Source organism: Stegostoma tigrinum, chromosome 16 (genome assembly GCF_030684315.1).
Source record: "Stegostoma tigrinum isolate sSteTig4 chromosome 16, sSteTig4.hap1, whole genome shotgun sequence".
In the NCBI taxonomy this organism is placed as follows: Eukaryota; Metazoa; Chordata; class Chondrichthyes; order Orectolobiformes; family Stegostomatidae; genus Stegostoma; species Stegostoma tigrinum.
The window spans coordinates 55744515-55757462 of NC_081369.1; positions in this window are offsets into that span (position 1 = coordinate 55744515).

Here is a 12948-nt window from a genome sequence, read left to right on the forward strand (position 1 = left end):
TCCACAGTACTGCATTGAAATATCGATGCAAATTTTGTGTTCTGTTCTGGAGCTGGGTCCTAAATGAACATTCTGGTTCAGAGACAAGAATGCTGCTAGGTTGAACTCTCTGGCTACAGTCTGTGCAGTGATGGGCTGGTTACTATGTTCCCAACATGTGTTCTACCTGTTGGTTGATGAATTGGCAGGAGACCTATGTCATTGTGGTGGGTGCCATAAACCACCATATTTAGGGCTGCCGGGCACTGACAGAGCTTGCTCATTCCCTGGTATTTAGGGCCCCAGTGGTGAAATCCTGTTTCATCCCATCCTCTGAAAACTGGCAACCAATCAGTTGTTGGCAGCTCTCCATTGTCTGCCAGAACAAGGCCAAGCTGGTAATGCATCTGCCAGTGGCCTATGATCGAATAGGAACTCAGGCTATGGTGAGTGAGGATGGGGTGGTGGTCTCTGGCAAGCAGAGATGGATTTACTAGTAAATTTAACAAGTCAACCCATTCCCACAGGTGATGAAATAGTTTTTTTTTGAGAAGTAGGATGTGCAGCCTGACCTATAACTAAATGGTTCTATCTAATGCACTCAGGCAGGTCCCAGTGTATCTAGGCTGATGTTGTATCATTAAGTAGTAGAAAAGCACACTTTTGTCTCCCATGTAATGATAATGCATCATGAGTCTGCCACACAAAGTTACAAACATAGGAATAAGGAACAGGCATAGATCAATTACTCCCTCAAGCCTCCTCCACCAAGCTAATTGATTTGACTGTGGCCTCGACTCTATGAGTCTACCTCCTCTTCCAATACCCTTTCAAAGTTAATTGCAGTGGTATCACACTGCTCGTTACTTTGGCAATAGATAGTTTTAAAAGTAGAAGAATAGGTCCCAGGGGTCTTTAGTTTAATTGAAGTAATGTAACTTGGGATTGGCATTATAAACTGGAATCTAAACAATGGTGACAAAAGTAAATCTTGGTTTTATTGTTCCTACTAGAATGACAGACTTTCTACACGAGTAGACGTGCAATTTAAAGCCAGCTGCATACAAAAGAAAATGATGAAGTTGTTTCCATGCCAAACCCAAGAGAAGCTCAGGCAGTGGGATTTGATTTCCACATGGGATACCTGATAACTTGTTATAATATGATATGAGGCTGACAAAAACATTAGCAAAATGGTATTTTGAAAATTTCATTTATGTGATGTGGATGTCACTGAATGGGCCAGCATTTATTTCCTGTCCCACGTTGCCCATGAGAAGGTGGCAGTGAGTAGTTTGCTTGAACTGCTGAAGGTCTATTTACTGCAGGTTGACCTAAAGGGTGGCAGTTTCAGGATTTTGACCAACGACACTAAAGGATTGGTGACATAGTTCCAAGCCAGGATAGTCTGCAGCTTAGGGGATGATCCAGCAGGTGGTGGTGATCCCATGTATCTGCTGCCTTTGTCTTTCTACATGCTAGTGGTTATGGGAAAGTGCTAAGTTGCCTTGGAGAATTTCTGCAGTGCATGTTGTGGAAAATACACACTGCTGTCGCTGAATATTGGTAGTGGATGGATTGGATGTTTGTGCGATCACATGGGTTGCTTGTATTGGATGGTGTGAATTCTTGCCTGCTGGTGGAGCTGCACCCAACCAGGCAAGTGGGGAATATTCTGTCACACTCCTGGCCTGTGCCTTGTAGATGGTGGGAAGGCTTTGGGGAATAAGGATGTGAGTTACTCATGCAGTATTCCCAGCATCTGACCTGCTCTAGTAGCCATTGTGTTTATGCAGGTGAGTCCAGTTCACATTCTGGACATGAGCAATCCCCAGGATGTTGATAATGGAAGATTCACAGTTTAACCCTGCACCCCTGGATTCTTGATGAATTTCTATCCAAACCTATTATTGGTTTAAACCATGTTAAAATTCAATCCTATTATGTGTTTTTTTTAATTCATGTGATTCAGCCATTGCTGGTTAGGTTAAATTTCCCTGCAGAAGATGATGATGAGCTGTCGCTTTGAGGTTGTTTGATCCTTTGGGAGTAAGGAAATCTACTATCAATTCTGTTTCTGCAAAACCGATACCTACATTCCATTCATATCAGTTCCTATAGTGCATAGAACAGAGATTTCACGGATGGCTAGTGAAAGAACTATTGCTTATTCATACAATCATTTAGACCATCAATTAGTTACTTTTTCTTGACCAACTTCCAGAGGATTAGTTAAACATAGAAGGATTGTAATATCTGCAGTGTATTATTGGTACTAAGTTCACTTATTCATTTGCACTTGGTGAGTTTATTTAGTAATTTAGTCATAGTCCAGTGAAGTGTTTATTCCATCATTTTCCACAGCGAAAGAGGAGGAGAGAAAGACAGGAGAGAACTGGTGACACAATAGATCCTGGTTAGCAATGCTGTCTCATAGTATTAGAGATCTGAGTTTGATTCCAGCCTTGGGTGACTGTTTTTGTGGAGTTTGCATGTTGTATCTGTGTTTGCATGGGTTTTCTCTGGGTGCCCTGATTTCTTCCCACAGTCCATGAAGCACAGGTTAGGTGGATCTGTCATGTTAAATTGCCATGTAGTGTCCAGGGGTATGCAAGTTAGGTGGGTCAACATTAGTATGTGTAGGCTTAGGGGAATAGGGTGGGATGCTTTTTGAAGGGTCAGTGCGCACCTGATGGGCTGACTGGCCTCTTTCCACACTGTTGGTGTTCTATGATTGCTCAACCTGTCTTTCATCCTTCCATCTCTACCACCCTCAGAGAAATTTGACCTCATGGACTAAGTCTTACAATTTTTTTGGCTAAGTCTGAGTTAAGTTTTATTTGGAGGATTTTTCATCATGAGATCCAGTGAGATTTCACATCCTGCATCACTAAACTCACCAGATTCATTATCTATTCCTCCCCAAAGGCATCTCTCACATTCAATTTCTGCCCCTTCCCAGCATGGAAAATCTCACCACTCTGCCAAATATCCACCAAAACTCCCACGCTCTTGTGCAATCTTTAAAAGGCTGTTGAGTACCCAGATAAATATTGGCGATTCAGCATTGCCCATCATTGGCAATGTAATGGCACAGCAGCCATGAAGATATGGTGCCCATGGCATGTAGCCAAAATGGCTGACATTCCCTGCCATATGCAAAACCATTCCCTCATCTCAGCTGCTGTTAAGCCACCAGTTCACACACTTTATCTGTGCACTGCTGCATTCCAAATGAGCAAAATTTGGAATTCTTTAAGCCAGCACTACCCTGTCCCTAGTGCCTACTATAGACAGGGAAATAGTAGGCGACATCACATACAGGCAAGCAATCGGACAGATAAAAAACACAAATGTGCATTTTTATTTACAGAATGGTAAAAGGAGAAAAAGAGGCAGACGACTGAGCCTGAACTGTACCCTCACAATGCCAACCAGATTTCAGTATCATGAACAAAATATTTTGAGTCAATGATCGTGCGCACTTAAACCTCTTTTACTGGAAATAGGAGCCAATGAGGTTCTGTCTGGTTTGTTGAGATCGAAGTAGCTCTGCTCTGTCATGAACAATGTCAGTCTTCTCCTCCAGAGAAATAATCAAATGGAGTGCCTTCCTGTTGATGAATTCCACAGAGTTGTGCCCTCTCACTTGTGTGCATGGCATGGCACCCCGCACCTGATGGAAGTCAACTATGTTCCCAAATCCCGTTGCTGGAGCTGCAGTGTGGACATCGTCAAATGAAATGAGCCGGTGCACCATTGCACAAATGGCATCGACCGCAGTCCTGATGCATTAGCGGGGCATCGAGAGATCCCGCGCAGGTCCCCATATTGCTCCCTGGAAGGAGTCAGTCACATTGATGTGCAATACTGCAGTGACTGTTACGGGCGGCATGGTTGCTCAGTGGTTAGCATTGCTGCCCTACAACTCCAGTGACATGGGTTCGATTCCAGCTTCGGGAAACTGCCTGTATGGAGTTTGCATATTCTCCCTGTGTCTGCGTGGTTTTCCTCTGGGTGCTCCAGCTACCCCCCTACAATCCAAAGTTGCGCAGGTTAGGTGGGCCAGCCAAGGGAAATGGAGGGTTACAGGGGTAGGGTAAGGGGTGTGGGTCTGCATGGGATGCTCTTCAGAAGATCAGTGTGGACTCCATGGGCCACATGACCTGCTTCTGCACTGCAGGGGTTCTATGAAGCGTAACACCACCCTTTCCTTTCTGCTGAGATCAAACACTCAGCCTCACACTGCAGTCAGCACAGACCATTGTAACACTCACACAACAGATATGAAGTGATGTGGTACGACTCACACAGGGCCTTTTGAAAGTTGTATGAATTGTGGTTCCCTTTCAACCAGCAGCTGCCTCCAATATTGCTGCAAAACGTCAATATTATCGAGATGCCAGATTCCTATCCACAAGCATTAATGGTGTTCAGTAAATTGCCTTAGACCAGTATCTGACCCTTAAGAACCCTCAATCTGAATGCTAAGCAAATGGGTGACACAATGGTTGCATAATCCAAACTAGTTGTGTTTTGCAGATGGCTGATTCATGTCCTTGTCACTACAATGTTTCATAACAGCCAGAAATGGGGATACTGTGTTTTTGGCCATCAAACTGATCCTTTCTCCAGTTGCCACGGACCTTATTTCTGATATTTTCCAGTAGCACTTTGTCATGTTTTCTTGAACGAACATGCAGTATATTTGCGGCACAAATATCCAGGAGATGTTAGACACCCCACCACCGCTACCCCACCTCAGGACTGTTCACTACCAACAAGCAATTTGTCTGTGTGGCTGTACTAAAGAGTCCCTCAAATTGGCAGGAATGGAAGCCTTTGGCTCTGGCTGGGCTGTCAAGTGCCAATAGGCATGGCATGGCATGACAAAGAAGGCATGAATCATATGAGCACACAGATAGGCACAAAGAAATCGTACTTCAAGAGAGAAAGCAAGCAGCCCTGAAATGCAGCCTGCTCCATTCCGTAAGCTGGGTGTGTGGCTGTATACAATTACCTCCACTGCAGGCTTCTCAATACCAGTTGTTGGAACACCCAGTAATGTGAGTCTATGCTTCTTTAATGGCTGCCCAGTGTCGTGGAGAGGTGTCACGATGGTGATGTAGGGGGGCACTTGCAGGCATCAGCTGCCAATGTCCTTTAATGGAGGTTGTGTGTAGTTGGTGCTCACGGATTATGCCCTGTGATGATGTTTGCTTAGCACTCAGCAAGTAGAATGGTTCGAACAAGTGGTGAACTGAATCCATGAGGTACATGGATTGAGTTCCTTATCGAGATTTCCCGACATTAAGCACATATTGTGAGTGTTATAAAATGGATGGTGGAATATCAATGAGACACTTCATAGCATTTAACAAGCATTATCCCTGTTAATGGATATTTCTTTTTATGATTACACTGTGTATAGCTGTAATATAACTTCTTTTCTTCATTTCCCTATTCTGTAAATAAGGATTGTATCTACGTACCTTTTAAACTAATATGGTGCTGTAGGTGAAGACTTATAAACTTTTCACTGCACTGATTTGAGTACATGTGACAATGAAGCTAATTCTATTCATTTCAATTCCATTGTGGAAAGCACAAAGATGGAATGACATGATTTCGATATGGAGTTGGACCTCACTGTCTGATTCTGCCCCACATCTAGCCATTGTTCAATTTACTTAAACCCTTTTCAGACTCTGCCCCATGTATAATCAGTGCACCTTTTACTCCATTACAATGCTAAGGCAGCTAAGTCTCCAAGTTCAAGGAGTGTCCCCTTAAAGATCCCTTCCTCTCTACCTGTCACTTCAAACTCTCCTTACAATTGATCTCTTTATCCACCTGTCCTAGAATCACTTTCTTTAGCTCAGGCCCAGGTTTTGTTCAATTCTGTTCTCATAAGGTATTTCCAGCCATTTTACAATGCTCACTGTGCTATATAAATATGAGTTGTTGTTTTTGCTGTAATGTCCAACACTAGTAAATGATCAATTTTGAAAGGCAGGTCCAACTGATCAAAGGATGTACCTAACCTTAGGTAATTAGGTGAATGAGCAGATCACTTGGTCAGTTTGCAAGCTGTAGGTTCTGAGATTCAAGTTCAGTCAATTGTATGGTGACCCACTGAGGATTACCACATGGCTTGGTATACCAGAGCAGTGTGGCCAGAGAGCTTAAGTCAGCCATTTTAGGCATTGAAACTGGAACCAAATATTGGTATAGAATAGATACTTGGGAGTACAAAAACAGGGGTACACTGTTGAGGCTGTATGAGGCTCTGTTTACACTTCTGATGGAATGTTGTAAGCAGATTTGGACCCCGTATCTAAGGTTGGGGGTGGGGGAGGGGGGGCGGGCCTCTGAAACTTACAGAATACTGAGAAATCTGGATTGAGTGAAGGGGAGAGATAATGGGAACTGCAGATGCTGGAGAATCCAAGATAACAAAGTGTGAAGCTGGATGTACACAGCAGGCCAAGCAGCATCTCAGGAGCACAAAAGCTGATGTTTCGGGCCCTTCATCAGAGAGGGTCTGGGCCTGAAACATCAGCTTTTGTGCTCCTGAGATGCTGCTTGGCCTGCTGTGTTCATCCAGCTTCACACTTGTTATCTTGAGTGAAGAGGATGTTTCTACTCGTAGGAGAGATTAGGACTCAAAGGCACAGGCTTAGAGTAAAGGGTTGACCCTTTAGATTAGAATCCAACGGAGGGGCTCAGATATTGCAAATATGGACTAAAGGCAACATTAAAGTGGAGATTTTAGTTTAACAATGGAGTCTGGGATGAAGTCATGAAGATCAGAGTTCAAATGCTTTATAGTTACCATATGAGCTCTAAGATTAGATTACAACGTGAGATTGCCATGTTAATTACTACTTTTTAAAAAATATTTATGATGTATTCTGTTTTAAATCAATATGCAATGCTCTTTTTTGTTATGTTTGAGGGAGCAATGGTTAGTACTGACTGTCCTTTACTCCATATCCTTGGTGTGCTTTAGTCATTATGACCTATCTGTTGTAAGTTTCATAATCTATGAATGACCTCTGAAAATCTTTCAGCCAGCACATGTTAATTGTTCAATTCTCTCTCCTCTTTTGCTTCCTCGGAGTACTTGTACTGGCTGCTAAATACAATAAAAGAGCCCACAGTATTAGGGGTAAGATATTGGCATGGATAGAGGCAGATGGTAGAGAGTTAGGATAAAGAGATATTTTTCGGGATGGTAGCTGGTGAACTGCTAGAGTTCTGCAGAAATGTGTTGAGATCACATTATACATTAACAAACTGGATACAGGAACTGAGGGCACTTTTACTACGTTTTCAAACAACACAGATAGTTGGAGGCACAGGCAGTGTTGAAGAAGTGGGAAGGTTGCAGAAGGACTTGGACAGGTTTGGGGTGTGGGCAAAGAAGTGGCAGATGGAATACAATGAGGGAAATTGTGAGGTTGTGCCCATTGGTAGGAAGAATGGAGGCATAAATAATTCCTTAAATGGGAAAAGGTTTTGGAAATCTGAAACACACAGGGACTAGGGAGGTCTAACTCAGCATTCCCTTAAAGTTAACATGTAGGCTTAGTTGGCAGTCAGAAAGGTAAATGCAATGTTAGCATTCAGTTTGAGACACCTAGGATACAAGAGCAGGATGCACTGCTGAGGCTGTATGAGGCTCTGTTCACAATGCATTTGGAATATTGTAAGCGGTTTTGGTCCCATATCTGTAGAAGAATGTTATTGGTCTTGGAGGGGATGGCCAAGACACTTTACAAGAATGATGACAGGGATGAAGAGCTTATCATAGAAGGAGCAATTGAGGATTCTCCGTCTGCACTCAATGGAGTTTAGAAGAATGGGATGTGAGATCTCATTAAAGTTTACAAAATACTGAGAGGTCTGGATAGAGTGGATTTGAAGAAGATATTTCCATTAATGGAAGAGGCTAACACCTGAGAGCACAGCCTCAGAGTGAAAGTTCGACCTTTAGAACCAAGATGAGGAGGAATTTCTTCAACCAGAGGGTGGTGAATCTGTGGAACTCATTGCTGCAGAAGGCAGTGGAGGCCAGGTCATTGAGTGTATTTGTGACAGAGATAGATAGGTTCCTGATTAGTAAGGTGATCAAAGATTGAGGGGAGAATGCAGGAGAATGGGGTTGCAAATTGTATCAGTCATGATTGAACGATGAAGAGAATAGAATAAATGGCCCAACTCAGCTCTTATATCTTATGGTTATATGATGAGCCAGCCATGCTCTGGTGTCCTTCCACAAATTAACATTATTCTTCTGGCAGCTCAGGAATTTTGCTTTGATAGACTGCTTCATTGTGGAAAGTTAAAGGCTCCTTTCACCTGCAGAATCATATTATGGTGCAGCACAGAAGGAGGCCATCTGATTTACTGTACCTACGCGAGCCCTACAAAATGCTTGATTATGTTTTTCATCTCGTTTCCCATTGCTGTACAAATATTCCTGCTTGAAGTACTTATTCAATTGCATTTTGAAGATTATTATTTGAATCTGCTTTCATTAATGCATCTGGAACATAGCAACTTGCTTCATAAGAAGAAACTTTTCATTGCCTCAATTTGACTTTCTTTTCCAACTACTTTAAATTTCTGATACTGTCTGGTTACAGACAGCCCCCTGCAAGTAGAAATACTTTTTTCCATGTCTTCTACATGATTGACAAATCAGTTTGAACACTTCTATCAGACACCCTCATTTTCTCTACAGTCTACTGTATATCTACTATAGCCCAGAGCTAATTACGTTACCCCACTCCCCTGGCTATTGTATTAAGTAAGATCAAATAAATCAGTCTTGACTTGAGTTTGAACCTGGGGGTTCTAAGCTTGGTTTAATTCAATACTATACCAAATGTTGGTGCTCCCTGCTAAGCCATCATGGTTAGGAACAACAGAAAGCTGCTGGCATCCACAAGACATTGTGTTAGGGGAGTTCCCCTCCCACTATGTTTACTTTAAGTCGAAACCACAGTGCTCCGAATCAAACCTTATCAGAACATGTTCTTTTCTCTCAGAAGATCTGTTTTCTATATGTACATATATAATATGAATATAAAAGGCACGTGAGCATTGTCAGTGACCGCTCAATGACCTTGCTGTTGCCTGGTATGGTGTCGTGTGAGAATAGAAGCGTGTGGATGACATAACACATCGATAAAGCAAAACCACAGACAGCATTAAGCTCCATCAGCCTTTCTCTGTTTCAAGATGTTGACGACTCGATTAGAAAAGAGATTGAAAGCAATGCAATGTGCAGTGTCTGCTATCCCTTTGTTCAACGGAGGCCTGTGCTTAGGATCACAAGTTTCAACTGTAAGCCTTATTGTGACTGAACAGTCTGATTCTCGACCTGTAGAGCTTTGAGCAACAGGAGCAAGATTGCCCATGAGGTAGTCCGATTGGAGAGCAGGAATTGCTTTCTTTTGTCTCTTTCCCTTCCACAGCTCTGCTTTGAGATACTTGGACACAAAGCTGGATGCAGTCTGAAGGACAAGTTGTTGCCATGTGAACAATTGGTAGTGAGCTTCTCCCAGTCATTATTGTCAATGCTGCTGATTCTCCAGAAGCGTCTTTGCTGGGTTTTCTTTACCTTTCCCTGAGAGTTTGTCGATTTGATAATTTAGAGAACACAGGCAGATGCAGTGTCCAGACCATTGTTCTTGAGTTTTGCCTGAATAATTGTAGAGCTGGGTGCAAGAGGGACACTTACATTGTTGTTTGATGAGGATTGCAAGGTGCAGGGCATTGGAAAAATAAGCTGTGCTTCCAATTCTCAAGAGATTTTCCTTTCCCCCCAGGAGGCAATGACATATAGAGCCATTACATTACTCATAACTCAAGTGAGAGTAATACATTGAATAGAATAAAGTAGAAAGGTAATTTAAACTTTACGTGGGTACAACCACAAAGAGTTACAGGACTATAGGTAGGCATTGCATTGAAGGTAGCAGGACAAGGCCATTGAAAAAAACATAGAACGTTATTGGTTTCACAGAATCCCTACAGAGTGGAAGCAGGGTATTTGGCCCAGCGAGTCCACACTGACCTCCAAAGATTTTCAAACCTAGACCCATCCCCTACCATATCCTCGTAACCTTGCATTCACCATGGCTAACTCACCTAGCCTGCACATTCTTGGACACTATGAGCAAATTAGCATGGCCAATCCACCGGACCTGCACATCTTTGGACTGTGGGAGGAAACCAGGGCACTCAAAGGAAACCCACGCAGACACGGGGAGAACACGCAAACTCCACTCAGATAGTCACTCAAGGGTGGAATTGAACCCGGGTCCCTGGTGCTGTGAGGCAACAGTGTTAACCACTGAGCCTCTGTGCCATGCTTGTTAGTAGATAAATTAGAAAATCCAGGAAATTGTATGAAGTCTTTACAAAAAATGGCCTAGGACTCAATTATATGTGTCTGGGCAACACATATTGAGATGAATTGCACACATATCAAGATCTTTGAAAAGGTGCAGAAAAGATTTACCACAACATGGCACAGCAGATCAGTGGTTAGCAGTGATTCTTCACAGCACCGGGGACCGGGTTTGATTCCACCCTTGGGCAACAGTCTTTGTGGAGTTTGCACATTCTCCCTGAATCTGTGTGGGTTTCCTCCGGGTACTCTAGTTTCCTCCCACAGCAGCAAGTTTGTTATGATGAAGGGTGGCTGGACCGGAAATGTTAACTCTGCTTTCTCTCTCCATAGATGCTGCCAGACCTGCTGAGTTTCTCCAGGAATTTCTGTTTTTGTGACAGGTGAAAATGTTAGCTCCTCAGGCTGGTATGTCCCAATCTTCAAGTAATCTTGCTGGAGCATGGTGGATAATAGAATCAGCTAGCCATGTGGTCATGGCAGCTGGATGGTAATTGGTTCCCCCTGAAGGGGTTGAGCTAGACTCCACTGGCATCTTCCCATGTCACAGTGTATTCTGATCAAGAGTGGATTCTTGCTAAGTCCTTCTCAATGACCTCCTGGCATAAGAAAAAGGTCCTCCCAAGAGGCTTCCTCCTTGCTTCAAGTGGCCTTTAGTTTTATTGTGTTCAAATTTGATACCTGACTCTGAGGGCGCCTCAGCTTAGAGTTGTCCTCATGCTTTTTGATGCTGCCACCTTTCCCAGTTGAAAAGCGGTCACCCAAATCTGTGGGTCATCATATTGAGCCTACAACATCAGGCATTGGTGTCCATTGATGGGGCTTTCAGTTGCGCTCTCTTAATCGGTCAGCAGCAGGTAGGAGCCCTCGGTGCAAAATCTGCTGGGCTTTGAACCGAATGTGCCCCAAAGAATACTTTTAAAGGTGGAAAGATTCTACCTGACACAAAGAAAACATTCTTTTTAAGACAGAGTGAAGTTTTATTATCAGGACCTGAATCGATTCTTGGAGCAGATGCAGTGGTAAATTTCACTAGGGAATTTGATAAACACTCAAAAATAAAAGGTCTGCAAGGCTATTGCTGTAAGGGCAGGTGAGTGTGTATCGTGAAACAGGTGTACCCAAGTACCTTTCGAGTATAACTCTCAAAAACAGAGTTAATGTTTTTAGTTCATTGATCTCTTCATTAGAACATTCTGTTCATCTGTTCAGGTGAACGCTCACAAAATATCAACTCCTATTACATCTCAACTGATGCTACGGGACCTGCTGTGTTTCTCTAGCACTCTCTGCTGTTGTTTCAGATTTCCAATATCTTTGTGCTTTTTATTATGCTAGTCTACTATGATGGGGCTGTATGGCCTCCACAAGTCTTGAGTCCTTGCTTTCACAGCTATTTGGGGATCTTAAATGTATCATTCATCTTGTTCTTGCATTTCAAGAACTGTTTTTGGGACAGTTGGTGCAGTTTTTTAATTCATTATTTCCTGCTAGCAACAGGACCGAATGCATTGGCGTACCTGCTGTTGACTTGTGTAGCTGTGTTAACTGTTCTGACAGTCTGAATATGTTTGGATTCATCTGGGTCTACTGTCAAATTGACTCACCTTCATTGCTATATTTCAAAAACACAAGTCGCATTGCAGGAAAGGTATCTGGTTATGTGTTATAGTCAGAATGCACATCAACTGGGATCTAACTGAATAATGGAACAGGTTCAACAGGCTGAATGGCCTGACCCTGTCTTGTGTTACCTTTATACTTATCAAAATTCATTCAGCTATTTCTTAGACCCTTTACCCCAGAGAAGGATATAACCATGACAAGGCAACAATAATAACTTACAATTATCTAGCCCCTTTCATGCAGTAAAACATTCCAAGCTGTTTCACAGCAGCTTTTTGGAGCTGTTTCTGACACCACACCACATGACTATGTAAGGTAGGTAACCAAGAGCATGGCCATGAGGTAGATTTTAATGGGCATCGTGAAGAAGGAGACAGGCAGAGTTGTTTAATGAGGGAATTCCAGAATTCCAGGGTTTAGGCTGCTGAAGATACAACCAATAATTGATGAGAAATTAAAATGATGGTACATAATCAGTGATGTGCAGAGATTGCAAAATCTATGAGGCTGGTTGAGGTGACAGAGATTACAAGGAGTAAGGACATATACAGATTTGTAATAAACCATCTCCCTGTATGGGCCCCGAGTTTGAGTTTGTGTTGAAATGTGGGCAGTAAGAGACGTGTAGATTCTTGCTGAAACTTCAAGTGGCTAAGTAGGAAGTTTTCCAACATTTTATCTTAGTACTTGAGATTCTTCACAGTCAACACAGGCAGTCTGCCATTAAACTCTCCGCCAGCCCATTCATCTGAGGATATAGTGCGGTTGAGGCTGTTTTGTTTGGCACTGTTGCTTCAAGTGTGCAGTGTAAATAACCAGGACATAAAGGCATCTCTCTGATTAGACTGTGTCTCTATAGGGACCTCAAACTGAGCGAACATTCCTTCACAAATAATCGGCCGAGATGTCTGCATCAACTA